Source organism: Pongo abelii, chromosome 3, assembly GCF_028885655.2.
Source record: "Pongo abelii isolate AG06213 chromosome 3, NHGRI_mPonAbe1-v2.0_pri, whole genome shotgun sequence".
In the NCBI taxonomy this organism is placed as follows: domain Eukaryota; kingdom Metazoa; phylum Chordata; class Mammalia; order Primates; family Hominidae; genus Pongo; species Pongo abelii.
Window position 1 is genome coordinate 12,991,892 of NC_071988.2, and position 6,000 is coordinate 12,997,891.

Here is a 6,000-nt window from a genome sequence, read left to right on the forward strand (position 1 = left end):
CATTGGGAAAGATGAGTGGAGATGGGGACTAAGCGCAAGGCCTCAGCCTACCCCTCCATCGTGAATTGAAATAATTACATTTATATCAGCATGTTGAGTTCTGCATGTGGATATGGAGATGCAGCATAAAAATATGAGATAGAGAAAGAGAGGGAGAGAGAAAAACAACAAAAAGAAACCAAACAGCCACATGAAAACAGTTAGGAGAGAGAAGAGAGTAGCTCTTTCTAGAACGCTTCCTGAATAGAGGCAGGCACCAGCGACCCATCATGCTATTCTTGAGTAAGTAGAACAAGAAGTTACCTAGTTATCTTGAGCATGAGTACGTATACCTTTAGTAAACTTGGTTACATTTAAAAAAGGCAATAATTGAGAGTTCTTCTGTAATGAAGTTTATCTCTGACCAAATAGAACTCTTGTAGATTTTGTCTTATTTCAAAATATCTTTTTACGTTTTAACATAGGGCTAGTCATCAACATTGACTGAATCTTTTGTGAGACTTCAAGAGAGGGATTGAAAGAAGTAGGAGACATGAAATGTTCTGGAAAGACGTATATGTTATCTGGAATAATGAGGGGGGAAACCTCTCCAAATTACTCAAATCCTGAATTAGAGACCAGAAATTCAAGTTCTAGTCTTGAGTTAGTATGCTGGGAGCTTAATATCCTCATCTGAAAAATGAGGCTGTTGTATTTGATGGTCTCTGAAATCCCTCTCTTTCAGCACTCACATTTTGCACTTTTCTCGGTAATATGTTTGTTTAATGTTGGTTTAGTGGGTGTGTTGTATTTACTTATAAGGAATGCCTGGAGAGTTTAAAACATTTTAGCCCCAGGGTCTATGAACTAGAAGTGCCCCAAAGTGGACCAATGCAAGCTGGCAGGATTTGCAAAGCTTTGAAGGGCTCTGGGAATTCCTGAAGACAAATACACCAAGCCCTTCTGCACTTGACGTTTCAGTGTAATTGTTTGAATTCAGTTGCTGTTGGGCACATATGCTAGAGAGTTTGGTTTTAAGCCTAGCATATGGTGTCTTTGGAATAAATTTTGGATTCTTTTTAAAATCCTTGGCTTGTGCATATTCCTAGTTCTCGCAAATGACAGAAAAGAGAGTATAATGAGAGGACTAGTCTAGTTAGGGGTATTATATAAGTGAAGGCTGCTTTTCTCCACTGGGGGGGCTGACATTTAGCATTTGGAAGCTTGAATCGTATTTTTTTTTCTTTCTTTGTGTTTGTGTTTGTGTCTGCCTGTCTTGGTTTGAGTCTGTTCTCCCACCTTCTCTCTCTCCCTCCTTCCCTTCCTCTCTCTCCCCCTTCTTCCCTTTCTCCTTTCCTTTTTTGCTAATGAGTTCCTTGGGGGGTAATTTGTGACCCAGAAGATGAATAGAGATTTTCTGTGAGACAAGTTTCTATTTATTGGAAAGCCATGAAAAGAAGAGAGGCCACAGGCAACATAGTTCTCTTTGTAACCAGGCCAGAGCCTGCTCTCAGCTGAGGGATGGCCCCTCCCGGAGCATGCCGTCCAGGTGAAGAGGAGAACTAATTCGTTTTCCTCAGCAGAGCCCAAGTCATCTGAGTTTTGCATTTGTAAATTTTTTCATATGGAAATTAGAGTCAGAAGGAACCTTGCAGTCCTTTTAGGTCAGTGTGCTCCAAGGTGAGTTGGATTTTTGGATAACTCAAGGTTGTCAAGGTTGAGTGAGCGAGTCTATGAGTTCCCCAGTCTTACTTTAGGTGATATTGCAGGCAGTTCAGAGCATGGAGAGTAGAGTTAGGCTCACTGTTATGACCTGGTTATTAGCTCTCAAAGCCAGGGCATGTTACTTAAACTCTCTGTGTCCAAGGTACTCATTTATAAAATGGGAATAATAATCACACTACTTATCTCACAATGATGTGAGAATTAAATGAGTTAGTACATTTAAAGTGCTTAGAACAATGAATGGCATATAGCAAGTGCTATATACATTTTTTTCTGCTATGACTAATAGCATGTATATCATCATCACTAAAATTTTATACATCAGTTCACTTGATGAGAGGGTTTTGCTGTTAAGAACCTACTTAAACAGTCTCTCTCTCACACACTGGTATTTTTCTAATTTTATCCAGAACAAAACAACCTTGTTACATAGTCAGTTAAGCTCTGCTTGAACATGCCTGGTGATAAAGGGCTATTTCGCCAACTCATGTGGCTGCCTGCTTTGTTGACAATAAGCTCTTTCTAATGAGCTAAAATCGATTTATTTGTAGGTTTCATCCATCTAACCTTATTTATTCTCTCTGGAATCATATAATGTTAGCCACTTTTACTTTCATACAACAGTCTTCCACCTGGCCAAAGGATTAGCTCAACATCATTGATGAGATTGAGTCTCTTTGCTTACATGCTTCCAAAGAGTATGAGCTCACTACTGCCTGAGGCTGCTTCTCTATTTGTTGATCAACCCTTATAGTTAGATATTCCTCCTTCAGCCTAGCTGAGTAGACTTTCCTTGTAACTTGCACCCACTGTCTTCCCTACATTTGCTTAACACTTCAACTCTCCTAATCCAAATGGGCTTTGAGATAATAAAAGAGAGTCCCCTTTTGTCTTTTCCAGGACAATGGTTCTTTCAACTGCTCCTTATGTGAAGAATTTCTCCAGGATTCATCATTCCATCTGGATCTGTATAAATAAAGCTGAAGTTCTGGTCATGACCGCTCCCTAGATCACTCCTGCCCCTGTGTTCCTGGAGCCTCAGAGTTTTGTGTCACATGAGCTCCCAAGCTCTTCCTTTCTCATTCATCTGCTTGGGTTCATTCTTGTTGATACTCACTATAAGGAAAGCACCTCATCCTGCTACAGCTGGGTACAGAACTCTGATGTCTTCGTAAAAGTTGCTGCCTCTTGGGAGCTGTGAGCATTGGGAGCAGCCGGCATGGCACATTTGCTGCTACCTCAGGTCATGAGAGCATGCTAAGCTCCACGTGAAGGCCTCACCTTCCCACACTATCTCCACTGAGCACTGAAGTGATGATGTTGTGTCCCTGTGTCTCAGGGGTAAATGGAGGCAGCCTTTTTCTTTTCAGGACTGACACAAAAAGTCAATGGGGCTTGGGGATGAATAACAACAAAGGACAGGCCCTCTTGCAGGAGGTCAGTCCCTCCTGCCCCTGCCCTCAAATGCATATGCAAAATTATTTTCCTTGTTCTGTGCATGAGGTCACTCACTGTCTATGGTCCCATTGATATGGTTTGTCTAGGGACTGACCCAAATCTCATCTTGAATTGTAATAATCCCCATATGTCAAGGGTGGGGCCAGGTGGAGATAATGGAATCATAGGAGGTGGCTTCCCCCATACTGTTCTCATGATAGTGAAAAAGTCTCAGACTAATACACTCAACCACCTGCTCAAACATATCTGACCCAGTCTGAACTCAAGGTAGGACCCCCCAATACACATGAAAAGCTTTGTAGGCCTTGTCACCTTCACATTACCTTACCTTGACTCTGAACCAGGAATTAATTACCATGAAATAAAGGATGATGCAAATGTTGATGTTGGGTCCAATCTGTGGTAGTGACAGGAAGTGCTCCACAAGAACACGTAAGTAGAGGTGAAAAGGGGTGCTTCCATAAGAAGATGGTTTCTGACAGGTACAGTGGCTCATGCCTGTAATCCCAGCACTTTGGGAAGTCAAAGCAGGGGATCCTTTGAGCTCAGTAGTTCAAGATCAGCCTAGGCAACATGGCAAAACTCCTTCTCTACCAAAGATACAAAAAATTAGCTGGGGGTGGTGTCGAGCACCTGTGTTCCTAGCTACTCAGGAGCCTAAGGTGGGAGGATTGCTTGAGTCTGGGAGGAGGAGATTGCAGAGAGCTGTGATCACACCACTGAACTGCAGCCTTGGTGACAGAGTGAGAGCCCATCTCAAAAAAAAAAAAAAAGATAAAAAAAGATGGGTTTTGACCTGAGTAGGGTTCATACAAATAAAGAGTGATGAGCTGCAAACTTTAACTGGGATTCTAGTGCAATATGTGTATATGTAAGCTCAGTACAATTACCTGGGATATATGAATAGAATAAAATGTGATTGCTTTGGGGAATAATTAAAATAATTAGGTTTTAAATTAGAACCATTGACTTAGAAGGCTATTTTCTAATGGTGATTTACTCTAATGCAAACAAAAAAAATCAATACTATTTATGTAGTGCAATCTCATTCAAATTGCTATATTTAGTTAGCATTTACACCTTACCAAGGCTGACAGTAATTGTTTATTTGTCTGTAATGGTCAAGTTGCAACAAGACAATCTAAAAAGAAAATTAAAGTCCTTGTTTTATCATTTATTATTTTTCAATTGCATTCATTTTTCTTTAGGTAGATTAGGTGCAGGTTCTAGACCTTAGCTTTTTTAAAACAACTTTGAAATTGCTTAATTTATGACTTCAAGTTTTCATCCCCAAACAAAACTATTAAGAAATATGTGGACTCTTTCTTCAAACCCACTTATTCATTTATTAATTTATGGAAGAAGTATTTATTAAACCTATAAAATGTGTAAGGCAATATGCTAACCAAACTGAGGAATTCACAAATTAATAAGTTACTATCTTTGCTCTCAAAGAATTGATAGACAAATAGAAGTATCTTTTGCATTTGGACAGGATTAAGAGAAACTTCCCTTGCCTTTTAATCCTAGATAGAATAAAATTACTGCTTGCCTGGTGGCACAAGGCAAGTGCAATGGGATTAAGTAGGAGGGAGCTACAACAATTTAACAGTGGTGTTGGGAAGACTTCAAATAGGAGATTTTCTCAGGAAAAAATTTCAGGTAAGAGTCTTCAAGGAATAAAGCAAGGTTTGAATCAAGACCTGGAAGCCTGGAAGTCCAGCACATATTTAGAGAATAGCAGGTATTTTGGTGCTGATGATGAATGTATTCTTTTGAAAGAACTAGGGCTAACAGTGCAGCTTTTCTAGATTGTGCAAAACTCTAGAAGACAGACTTTAAGGAATTTGTCCCTTACCTTTACCCAGTGGGAAGACTGAGGAGATTAGAGCAGAGGAATAACATGACCAGAACTTGACTTCTGCATTTCCCCCTTTCCCTTTTTTGGGGGGATGTTTTTCCAATCAAATCCATCCAAAAGACCTATGTTACAGGTCTTATTAGAACTCCTACTTTGCAGATGAACAAACGGTGGCACAGAGGGACAGGGTAGTGAAACTAAGGCTTTTCCCTAATAACAAATGCTTTGGAGAGAATATGCCACTATCTCTTTAGCACATGCATCTAAGTCTCTGCATTGGTTGTCTCAAACCTCTTAGGGCAGGGAAAAGAAAAGAAGAGAAACAAATATTGGCAGATCTTTTTCATGTAAAGAACATTTCACATGTGTATATATATTCTTATCTGATACTCACGTTAACATTAGTATGAACGGACTTTCCTTGGTTGTGAGGCCAAGAGGCTCCCAGTCTTGTATTGATGAGGTGAAGGAGTGAAGAGGGGGAAAACAGGGAGGCAAAAACAATTAAAGTCTCTTTTGAGATGAACCTTGTGCTAAGACCTTTGGCACATATTTTCTTTGCAATTTTCACAGTCCTAGGATGTTGATGTAATGATTGCCATTTTATAGATGAATAAATCAAGGCTGAAGATTGTTATATAACTTAACATACACACAATTCACAATTATTGAACACTTACCAAATGTCAGGCATTATTCTAAGCATTTTTTGGGTCTAAACTACTCAATTCTCACAGACAAAAAAATGGTACAGAAAAGGCTGAGAAACTTGCCCAATGTGAAATAAGCAGTAAACGTATGAGCTGGTAACTAAACCTAAATAATCGCACTCTATAGTACACTTGTTTAATCACTATACTATATTTGGCATTAATTTAACAGTTGGCACAGAACTGATGCATCATAGAATATCCTAAATCCAAAGATCGTGAACTTTCCACCATTCCATGAGGTTCAAAATGTTTTCAAGCAATCAA

The 6,000-nt window shown here is 39.5% G+C and overlaps 1 long non-coding RNA gene across 1 annotated transcript in view; it reads left to right on the forward strand.

The window, feature by feature from the left end:
• The window catches only part of LOC112133080 (uncharacterized), an 82,018-nt gene extending 78,474 nt beyond the window's left edge, over positions 1 to 3,544 (forward strand). Inside the window, exon 4 of the long non-coding RNA XR_002914742.3 lies at positions 2,605 to 3,544. This is a non-coding gene — a long non-coding RNA (uncharacterized LOC112133080). The remainder of the gene's footprint in view (positions 1 to 2,604) is intronic.
• Positions 3,545 to 6,000: the final 2,456 nt, after the last annotated feature.